The following is a 12,206-nucleotide window of genomic DNA, read 5'->3' on the forward strand; positions in this document are numbered from 1 at the left end:
GTCTTCGGAAACGCCCCCATAAAGGCATGATCACCCGGGATGAGTAATCGGCTATTAGTAGCCATCCAAATAAGGGCCTGGGGCTGGCTCTGCGTTGCAGAGTTAGTTTCAGCAAACCAAAATGCAATACCTGTCTTGATAGGAGGATCAGAAGTCGGTTAGTTAGGGTAGGACACTCCATCCCTCAGAGGTTTTCTCAAGGGCTATGTGCTCCACGTCACACCAGCCACCCTGTGACCCTTTTCAGTTGTACTTATTTGGTACGTATCATTTAAGGGACCGCATTTCAGCATCTTGCTGAGACCACCCTACACCAACAGGCCTGGCTGCCACCCAGCTCTTCTGAGGCAGCTGGGTGTCCTCGTCCCTGACTGAACCTCTGCCTTTGCACAGCTGGGTAAACCTCCGTTAGTGGATATTCGGTACACAGGACATGAGCGTGCACGTCGGGAGTGGAGTAAGAAACCAGTTTTGTCCTAGTTCCATGTCAAACATTTGCTGAGCAGCTTAAAATGCTTTTGTCCTTCTGTATGGTTTTATAGGGCTGCAAGGATAACAGCCTGGCTGTGAGCTTTCTTCTAGAAAGAAGCTAACCAAATTGGTGGGAAATGTTGTTATTGACTGATTCCTGTAACAGTCCCTGCTTTGCTGCAGTTGTCATATCCTTCATTGGGCTTTGTCTTGCTTGATCTCATCAACAAATACTGGACTGTAATCCACCCCACCAAAATTTTTTATTCCTCTTCTCCATTAAAACATTTATATTGGCACAACAAAAGGAGCAGCCAATGGATCACTAGGAGCGGTAGAAAGAAGGCCTCAGAAATGTCCTTTTTTAAGTTAAAATATATTGAATGTACCAACATACTGTGAAGAATTATGTAAAAACATAGTAGTTAGTATAATTTCATAATCCTAACAATAATAAAATAACATTGAAATTCTTATAAATTGTAGTGTATTAAGAAACACTAGTATGTTTTTACCTGGGTAAGCTAAATCTTACTTTAGGATTCAGATGCAGAACTGCAAGGAAGTGATGGCCTCAGTGCACCTGTGGGCAGGATGCTCAGCATGAACATGAGCTCAGAGGAGCTCTGCTCCAGGGCTTTTCTTATAAAGCCTTAACTTACTAAACATATAAAGGAGAAGTCTATAAAGCTTTACTGGTGTTCCTACATCTCCTCTGACATTATATGTTTCCTACTGCAGATTAGCAGCAGTCTTTTTACTCTTTAGTTGACGTAGCCAAACAATGTTTTGAGCCATAATTTGTTGTCCTAGATGTTAACTAAAGGTCTACGCAGTCAGTAGACACTGCAATGGTATGTACAGTATTAATTAATAGTTGGGATACTGTGAATGGCATTTAAACAAAATTATTAGATATTAAGGCTTCAAGTGTTCTTTATACAATGTAACTGTGGTTATCACTTAACTCCTATATATTTAAGCATACCTGTGCTATTACGTCGATCGCTGTTCAGAGGGGAAGTTCCAGGCTTTGCAGCATGACAGGAGCATGCCTGTGTCACCTGTGCCCTTTGTGACATGAGGAGCGTGGCAGCCATGCATTTCAGCACCCCGTCAGAAAAAAGAAAAAGACATTTTTGCAGCGAGAGCGATTCCAGATCTTAACAGCTGCCTGGTGACAAGTTGAGTACCATGAAACACGGGCTTTAATGACAGCGCCGTCTGAAAGGTTTCCTGCTTCCCGGCTGCCCTGTACAAGTCCATTTCCCCTCACACCACACCCTCAACTGTGCTGTTTGCGGAGCAACACAGTGAACCAAAACAGGGAATTGATCCAGGTTAAAAATAGTCTTGTTTCTGTTTTGCCAGGAGTTTTACCCCGGCTGAGTACCATGAAACATGGGCTTTAATGACAGCGCCGTCTGAAAGGTTTCCTGCTTCCCGGCTGCCCTGTACAAGTCCATTTCCCCTCACACCACACCCTCAACTGTGCTGTTTGCGGAGCAACACAGTGAACCAAAACAGGGAATTGATCCAGGTTAAAAATAGTCTTGTTTCTGTTTTGCCAGGAGTTTTACCCCGGATCAATTCACTGATCCATTCCTTTGGAGGTGTCAAGAAGTGAGGGAAGAACCACATACCCTAAAGACCTCCAGGGCGATGAAAGTACACCCTCTGTGGCTGGTTTTCAAAACAGGATACAAGAGCTGGGACAAATGTATAACATCTGTGCTGCCTCAGTCATAAAAGGCTTTAATGCTACAAATCATTTTTTTTTTCTTTCCCTCATCATAAGCCTCATTTCTATTTTTGTTTTGGCAATTTACAGTAGCAAGGCTTGGTATTTGATTTCAGCTGGGGGAGGGAGCACTGGGCAGGGAGAATGCACGAAGGCCCTCTCTAAAAGTAGATTTAAACTATTTATTTAATAAGATTTAATGCTAGGAAGCTTAATAGTTTACTTAATATTCCTTGATTTTCGTGTGGTAACTGTCACTTCCCACCCAGCTGTCCTTCCAGGTCACGCTGCTATGAACTAGATGTATTTCAACTAAGATCTCCCTTGCACATATTTGGGAGATGTGTCCCTCTCTATAGTGTCATATAAACACCTGTGTCCAGTCACATATTGGAGGAGGAATTAGAATGCAAGTCTTTTGCTGAACTGTGTGTCCTTTAGAGAAACTTCTCTGAGCAGGCAATCTCTCCCCTGCCTCTCAACCTCAATTGATGAGCCAATTTGTCAAGGAGGAGAACGAGTGCATGAGGTGAAACATGTTAGGATGCAGTGGACCATTAGACAAGCCAGCTATGTGAGGTTCACGCTTCATGCATGAGACTAGTCAGGTCTCCCATCACTTTCATCAGTCACCTCTGTTACCAGCAAAGCACAGGATAAATTCCACAGGACTGATGGAGAATATATTTAAAATACTGTGTTTAAAGAAGTACTTAAGATTTTAAGTTTTTTTTTTCATTTTCAGTGTATCTATAGAAATAATTATTTAATAATTAGCTGGAGGGGGTTACAGAAAACCGTTATTTATCATAAATATGTTGTGGCTATACTTCCCTTTAACACTAATTTTAGGATGTATGAGACTAATGTGAGTGCTGAGCTATCAGTAAAGAGTAAGACCTGCCTTTACGGTCATGCAAAAATCAATTCAGATGACTGAATACTGGAGAAGGGTATAAGCTCATGATTTATACCAGAAGTTACACAAAAATACCGCTGAAAAGCAACAGGAAGATCATGTACCTGATCTTTATCCTTAACAGGAAGGAGGTCATCTGATAACTTTCTACTACAGTAGTTTTTCAAGTGCACCATAACTTCTTACTCTCAATTCTTCATCTGGTGGAGTTTCACAACTGAATATAATGTAGGACAGATTTCAAAAACTGATGAAACTGACTTTAAGTCTGCAATTTATAATGGTTTGCGCTTCCTGTTAGTGGGATATATGTTTAAATAGACATTTCAGGGCCTTAGTTAAAAGTATCATTAATTGCAGATCCAACAGATTTTTGTGCGAGACTGATAAAGATTTGATGTAGTCCTAAAGGAAAAAGAGGATAGAGGAGTGCAGATAAAGAAATTGTAAGGATACCAAGCTGACTAACTGAAAAGAAGACAGTAGGACAGTAGGGGTAATTTGAAGAATTTGCTATTGTATTAAAGTCCTGCTGAAAAATCAGGATTTAATGTGCAGTTAAATTTCCACTCAAGCGTGTTATTTGTCTATTGAAACAGAATGCATACTGCCAGTCTTCTAATTACACCGTTATCATCAGTTTCAGCAAAGATCATTGTGCAGTTCTAATGCACCTAAAGCATTATTTTGACTACAGAGTAGAATATTAGCTAAAATTCTGACTGTGTAATTTTTTCTTACAGACCTTGGAGGACAGGGTGGGCCAGCAGTCACCCTTCAGGTATGCATGTGGCTGAAACCTTACAGACTTGTAAAGTTTTCTTTATAAATCAACAAAAAAACCCACAAACATATATGACATGATGGGTAAAGAAAGAGGTAGAAAGCAGATACTGGGCTTACTGGAGACCTTAAGGGATGCTGCCAGCACATAGAGAAAAATGAAAACAAAAGAGCTGGGCAGGAGACTTCAAAAAACCCCTTTTTTTAAAAAAAAAGAACAAGCAAGAGATGGGTGATTGATATTTACATGGTTTGGTACAGATTTATTAACATAGATAGAGTGTAACAGACTGTGAGGTTCAGCTTAGGTTTGTGTGATCCATCCCATCAGGGCAGTAGTGGTAGCGCTGTAATACCTTGTGCTGCTTGGTTTCATGGAAGACTCATAGAATCATAGAATCATTGAGGTTGGAAAAGACCTCTAAGATCATCGAGTCCAACCGTCAACCCAACACCACCATGAACCACCACCAACAACACCACTCAGTCACAGAACATAGAATTCGTGTTGTATGCCAGGTCGCTATCTCACTGTCAACAGCAAATTGTTAGAATATTGAGATATCTCTAGTGTTACCGAATAGTTACACTTCAACAGTCAGGTTGTAGCTTAGTGAAACTGGATCCATGGAAAGCCTCTTTGCTGAAATAATGATGCTTTACTCTGAATTTTTACTTGGATATAATGCATTTTCTTTCAGTAATATAATTCCAAAAGGTGAGTGGGGTTGCCCTGGGCCCCAGGTTTTCTTACCTGTTTGTGGATTAGGCTGAGGAACTATTCCTTTAATCCTCTGTGGGAACTGGGCTTGACTTTCACGAATGCTAGCAAGTGTTTTGTTTTGTGGAGCCCCTCACAGCCATTTATATTCTGGTTCTGCTTTCTTCACTTTTCCCACCCATTAAAGCCTTCAAACTCTCTTAGACAGTTTTACCGTATGCTGCTTTTCTTTTTGCTAAAAAAATGTACATGCTTTCTTCTTTTATTGTACCTTTTCCAACTAAAAATATTTTGTTCTTCTAGAACTGTCTTGATTTTTCTTTTCATTGTAAACACACTGGCTTAAGTTTCCACCCATGACAGATCCTTCTGGGAGCGTGTTGTTATTCTGTTCCTACGTGCAGAAATGTTACAATTTGTGTAGTGGTATGGTTGCTTGGTTTTGTCAGCTGCACGGATATGCAATCACTTTATCTATAGAGAAACAAGAATGTGAAAACAGCTTTCTTCCCTCGTACAGAAAAATACCTTATATCTGGGCTTTCGAGACCATCTAAATCTTCTCACATTTAAATGCAGATTTCTTTTGTTTACAAAGGGATCTGGCCGTATAAGCTTTCTTTGTAAAACTCTTTAATCTATGAGAAAGTGCAGCATCTAACTTTCGAAATCCCTTGATTAAGTTTCTTCAGGCATGTACTAGCCTGGTAGACGAGGGGAGAGCAGTGCATATCCTCTACCTGGACTTCAGTAAAGCTTTCACGACTGTCTCCCATAAGATCCTCATAGAGAAGCTGTTGAAGTATGGGCTGGATGAGCAGTGAGGTGGATTGAAATCTGGCTGAACAGCTGGGCCCAGAGGGTGGTGATCAGCAGCACAAAGTCTAGTTGGAAGACAGTAAATAGCAGTGTACCCCGGGGTCAATACTGGGCCCAGTCCTGGTCAATGTTTTCATTAATGATCTGGATGATGGGGAAGTATACCCTCAGCAAGTTTGCTGATGATACAAAACTGGGAGGAGTGGATAGTATGCCAGAGGGTCGTGCTGCCATCCAGAGGGACCTTGACAGGCTGGAGAAATGGGCTGACAGGAACCTCATGAAGTTCAACAAGGAGAAGTGTGAGGTCCTGCACCTGGGGAGGAACAACCCCAGGCACCAATATATGCTGGGGGTAACCCAGATGGAAAGCAGTTTGGCAGAAAAGGCCCTGTGGATCCTGGTGGACATCAAGTTGAACATGAGCCACCAATGTGCCCTTGCAGCAAAGAAGGCGAATGGTATCCTGGGCTGCATTAGGAGGAGTGTTGCCAGCAGGTCGAGGGAGATGATCCATTCCCTGTACTCAGCTCTGGTGAGGCCACACCTGGAATATCGTGTCCAGTTCTGGGCTCCCCAGTACAAAAGAGACATGGACATACTGAAGAGAGTCCAATGAAGGGCCACGAAGATGATTAAGGGACTGGAGCATCTCTCCTATGAGGGAAGGCTGAGAGAGCTGGAACCGTTTAGCCTAGAGAAGAGAAGGCTCAGGGGGTATCTTATCAATGTGTATAAGTACCAGAAGGAAGGGTGCAAAGAGGACAGAGTCAGGCTCTTTTCAAGGAGGTTCCCTGAACATCAGGAAACACTTTTTTCCTGTGAGGGTGACCGAGCAGTGGCACAGGTTGTCCAGAGAGGTTGTGGAGTCTTGGAGATATTCAAAAGCTGTCTGGACATTGTCCTGGGCAACTGTCTCTAGGTGGTCCTGCTTGAGCGGGGTGGGTGGACTAGATGACCTCCAGAGGTACCTTTCAACCTGAGCCATTTTGTGATTCTGTACCCATTGTAACCTCTATCCACCACTGGCCGTGGACCCCTTCTTATCTTCTTGCACTACTCTGTGTTCACTAGGCTTTTACCCTATCACCACCAGTTTTACTTTCACTGCTAGAACTGCAGCACAGGATGCCAGGGCATGCATCATGGTAGAAAATGTCCAGTCATTCACCTGGGAAGAAAAGCGCTCCAGAGAAGTCCTCAGCTACTGTAGATTGCATAGCTTTGTGATCCTAACAGTTCATGTTAGCTGGCACGCTGATATCAAGTCCTTGACCACCGTTTCTCACATACGGTAGACCGACCAGTCAGAAACGAAAAGTATGTGTTTGCTCTTGGACCTGTCTGCATTTAAGAAGAAGCTAATACAAGTGAAGACAAATGATAAGAGGGATAGGATTTGGTATTATGGTACTAGTTAGCACTCCCTGTTGTACTTGAAACAAGTGAGCGGCATCGGTCCTGGCACCCAAACACACCTCAGTCACCTGGGCTCGATTCACTACTGCCTTCTACCTCATGCAGTCATCTGCAACCGTGCAAAGGGGAACACAATACTGCCAGGTCCCATTGACTTGAATGGCCCTCAGAAGTTTCCAAGGGGTGCTGTTTGGAAAACACCTCTTCATACCTCTCCAGAAAAGCCTACATAGTTTTCAGTTATTTCCAGACATTATGCTTGCGTGAATCTGTTACTAGCTCCTGGATGTACAGGTAATCAGCAAATCTGAAGTCATTTCAGGTGCTACGCTGGAATGAGCAATGCCTTGTCTATTGGGCTGGAGAGGTTTCCCACTCCGAGCGGTGACAACATTAGTATTGTCAAGGGCATTTCTTTTTATTCAGCTGAGTAATGGAACTGCAGTTGGGGCTCCAGTGGTGGTGGTGGGGTTTGAATCTGATTTCCAGGCATAGAATGGAAGACACAGTGTAAAGATGACATTCAAGAATAAACGAAGTATGAGAAATTAATTTGGGCTTGTCCTTGAGCTGAAAATTTCTAAAGAACATACAGCAAATGGCATAATTGCTATATAATAGGCTAAATTGTGGGAAAAAAATTGTTTATGAGATCACTGGTAATTTAATATGATTACAAGATGGATTAAACCAAGTTGAAATAATTGGAAGTAACCTTTATTCTTCATTTGAGACAATTGCAAGAAATCTACAGGTTCATTTATCTGAGCTGGCAGCAGAGATTAAGGCAGCCTTCTTACCCAATTACACTGGTAATATCCCTGCCTAAAAGGAAGAAAAATGACAGCTGCTCAGAAGTTTCTCAGGAACCACCATGGGCTTTCTAAGAACTGTTTTGATCCAGTGGCATCTGGAAGGATGAGAGAGAGTCCAGATGGTGAAAGAGGTAGGCAGACCTCAGAGCAGTCTAAATAAACATAGCAGTATGATCCTGAGAAGAGAGATTTGTGGGGTGCTTGGTGAGGAGGAGCTTGGTGCTCCAAAGCACCAGTCATGAGAAAGTGTTCATGTGGTTTCTGGACTTTGAGCTTGGTGATGAAAACTGTCAATTTTTCTGATTGTCTGTATGTTCAAAAAAGCAGAACTCTGTACATTCTTTTTAGTACAGAGAACTGTGCTGGAGATGAGGATCCTTCATGATTTTTAATTTTAAAATCAACTAATCTGCACCAAAGCCCACACTTCTATACCGCACAAACCTTTTGCATTAGTGGGGATGAAATCTATGCCTGCATGCAATTTAGTCCCACAGCTTGCGCAGGTAGCACATCACTATAGAGAAAGGAGTATTTGCATTAGATCATGACTGCAGTTTTACAGACAAATTAGCATTTGCTATATGCCTTACACTATAGCTGGCTTACACATTTTGCTGAGCTTAGCAAATACATCCCTTTGGAGATGCTCAGTGAGCAAAAATTATATCAGTTATGAAGGTTTTACTAGCCCTTTTATCCAGGTGATCTGGGAACTAGGAATCTTCATCCAGCTGATCTGTGACTGAGATACCGCAAGTGTTTAAATTTGGGGAGCGGGGGCAGGGAATGTTTACCAAGTTACTTATATGATTTTCCATGAGAGTTATGGGACTAACCAGAGTTTACCCACCATGACCTCGCACAGCATTCCCAAAAAGCCACAATCAAGGAGGGAGGATTTGGGAATGGATAATAATGGGTTTTCAGCAGGTCATTCCCAAGTGATAAACCCCAGGTAGCTCTGTTGCTAGGGAGGCCATAATGTTTTCATCCTCACCCAACACCTCTATGCTCAGAGGATTTCCTATTGCATAAAACAAGTCTTGCTGCTGAAAGAAATACTGGGAGCCAAGCTGGCCTCAACAACAGATCAGCTTAATCTGAGGAATGTGATGGCCTTTTGCCAAAACACAGAAGAAAGCCAGATCCTGAAAAGTCCTGTAGGCCATATCAGTAATGAAAATTGAATTGAAGAATGTGAGATTAATGAGGGAAAGTGGTAAAATGTCTGGTAAAATAGAGAGCTTTTAATATCCTTAAAATTACTATTAGTAGGTGGCCCAGTTCGAGCAAATTATACATCAGAACAAAAATCACCATTGTCCACTTCCAGAATTTCTGTGACAGAAATCTGGCAGTGCTGTTTCAGTGCTGTTGGAAGCAGAGCAAGCATTGACTCGGAGAGAACCCCTCAGTGAAAGAACTACTAGTTTATTTCTAGATCAGAAAAAAGTAGCAACCGTATGGTATTGAAAACCTATTTTAAAAACAGAAAAGGTGAAGGTTCTTGTTATAACTTACTACAGCATGTGTTCCGTAAGGTCTTTAGGGGTGATATCTAGTGCCTAGGTAGCAATTTTAATGCAAAAATAACAAGGATGGTTTGTTTAAAAACTTGGGCATGTTTGGACTGGTTCTGAGTCTAATCAAAATGGTGAATGATTAAGTAAAATTCTGCTTTGTGAATATGCTGTTGGTTCACGGCGCTCTACTTACAGATACATAAAATGCCATGAAACTCTCCAGAGTGTGCTGCGAAAAGACATTTCTGGAAAATCTAGCAATTATAGGCAAACGTACATGCCCAATTGGCTGGCGAACATGGTCCTGACACTAGCATGTAACTGGAAGCTCATTTAAATGGAGAGGGCCAATAGACACGTCTCCAGTAGTCCACCAGTAAGAGACAGAAACACTCAATGTTGCAGCTACAACTGAAAAGCTGCTTCAGTTTCATAACAGCAGCTGCAAAAAGCAAAACATGCAAAAACATGAGAGAACTACTTATAAAGTAGGGAGAATAACAGCAATAGCAAAACAGCTTAACAGGAAGCAGCAGAAGAAAGAAGACCAAAGCAAGCTTCATGAGTGCAAAACAGGTAAAGAGACAAGCAGTCCCCAAAGAATATCCTGAGCTCCGTATGGAGCAGCTAAGCAGGCCACCAGGAGTGGCTGGAAGGCATACAGTCTGCTTGCCACTTTCTACCGGTCTTACATAGAAGAGTGCTGCAGGTGCAGGGACGTACAGGCTGGTTTCATGCATGTCTTACTAGCTTGTATGAATGTAGCTACATTGCTTTTGGGATCAAAGTCCAGAAACCACATAAACACTTTCTCATGACTGAGCGCAAGTTGAATAACCTGAACCTGTCAGGTTCAAACAGATTTCTACACCTAGCTTACGCAGATGTGTCTAGACCACACTCCAGCTGCAACAAGGAGCACAGCGCTATAAGGAGCCCAGCAACACAACACTGAAGTGCTTCTTCGTAGAGCTGACACGCATGATTCGATGATGCCCTTCCACTTACGGACTGCCTCCATATGGACTAAGGCAGTGAGCTCTGCACGGCAGCTTAGGTGCTGGTAGGACTTACTAGCTTGGATGCAAGCCGTACTCGCAGAGCGTGGTGCCTGCCACTGATAACTTTTCCAGAATCAGAAGCGTGATGCACATCACCCTAACTGCAGTACTATTTCTGCACTACTAGCCGCGAAGAGGGTAACTGTAGCGAGTAGCTGGATTTCTTTGGATTATTTTAATTATTCTGAATGCCCTGATCTGTTAACAATGTTACTCAGTGCAAAAGAAATTTGTTCTTCAATAAAAGAAATCAAAGTGTATTCCTAGATGCATTCCAAACCACCTGAATGCATAGAGAAGTATTACAGGAAGAACAGGACAAAAATAGTTTTATTTAGCTGCATAGGCAACGAGCAATGAATGTCTAAGCAACAAACAACCTTCATAAATTAAGAACGTCCCAGAAATACATGCTTTCAGTGCAGACCTCATACTTTTTGGTGAGGGGACATGGAAAACCACTAGGGTGACTAATAAAAAGATTGGCTTATTCCGAAGCAAATGCTCCTAGGAAATCCTCAGAGAAGGAACTTCTTACAACAGCAAGAATTCTAACTAGGACAAGCCCACATCAGCATCAAGCACAGCAAGACGATTGACAGACACATTTAGGACACCATCAACATGACTTCCATAACAAGTGATAATACGGATGCCATCTGGAAATCACAGAAAGGGACTTGGATGTGGATGAGCTTCTGTCAAAGTTGATCTCTATTTTTTCTTATTTTTTGTGCAAGTTCCTGACTGTGATTATTTTTATATAATAAAAATTCGCTTGCTCATACACAGCCTTGGCATACTTATGGGTGGGGAAGTTCTGAGAGTTAAGGGCTTCGGGGGAGCAAATGTTTAGTTCTGCAAGGTTTCAGGGAAAGGATTTAAGCTGGCTGGCTTTGCCATCATTTGTCATGATGGATCCCAACAATTTTGAAACACTGTTTTAGCTGCCATGAACAGCAGAAAAGCTGTGGAAGGGTTGTGGGTTCTAGAGTATATTGCAGGTCGTTCTTATGATCAGGTATATGTTAGTAACTTGTACTCCTATAGGTCCCACAAGCCAAACAAGTACTTAACTTGCCTGAAGACAAGTCGTTCCTGCCCTGCCTGGTCACATATGCATGAACTTCCTTCTGAGGCTGGAACACCTACATATTTTCATTCGACTTAGTTCTGCTTTATAACACTGCGATGAGACTCTAATCCTTTTAAGGAAGAGCACCTCACTTTGTCACCTCCAAATTCTTACAAGCCCCTTCAAACTTGTCATCTTTCTGTCAGCAAACACGGGATCCTACAAGCTGTAATCGGGGCAATCCCCAAGTTATTTTAATTACTCTTTGTCTAAAGCTAGTAATAAGCTATATTTCTTGTTAGCCCTGAAATGGTCGTAAAATAAGTAGCTGTTGAGGCCTGCAATATAGAAAATTTCTATGCTTGGATTCTCATAAATTGAGCTCTTAATTAACCTCTTTGTCAAAAGGGAGACTTTGCACGATGTAAAAGTGAACCATCTATTGATAAGTTGATACTAACAGAGGGCAGGCCGGGTGGCCGGCCTGGATTCTCCGAAGTGCGGTGGTAGATCACAAGCTAATGCTATCTGAGACGATGTTTCACAAACTGGGGAGTCATACATTGATACCATGTTTAAAACTGAAGTGTCATGACCGTGGGATACAGGATGTCTCCAGAAGTGTGTTTCTATTCAGCTGAATCACCAGTGTGCCGACAAATTCGTTGGCAGAGCTTTGCTGTAAACAGCAGGTTGTAGCAGGGGAGATAGTGCCAGGGCATACAGCTTGTCAAGGGAATCAGCTCCTGGCTCCAACCAGCCGCAGACGTGTCCTGGCAGCTCCTAGCTGAACAAAACACAGAGAGGACTTCGGGAATCGCTCCGAACACAGATCGCCAATAAAGTTTGTGGTTGC

The 12,206-nt window shown here is 42.4% G+C and overlaps 1 protein-coding gene across 1 annotated transcript in view; it reads right to left on the bottom strand.

Moving 5' to 3' along the window:
- TUBGCP5 (tubulin gamma complex associated protein 5) overlaps nt 1-12,206 on the bottom strand; it is a 68,712-nt gene that overhangs the window by 26,741 nt on the left and 29,765 nt on the right. The window lies entirely within an intron of this gene.

Source organism: Aptenodytes forsteri, unplaced genomic scaffold, assembly GCF_000699145.1.
Source record: "Aptenodytes forsteri isolate BGI_AS27 unplaced genomic scaffold, ASM69914v1 Scaffold212, whole genome shotgun sequence".
Lineage (NCBI taxonomy): Eukaryota > Metazoa > Chordata > Aves > Sphenisciformes > Spheniscidae > Aptenodytes > Aptenodytes forsteri.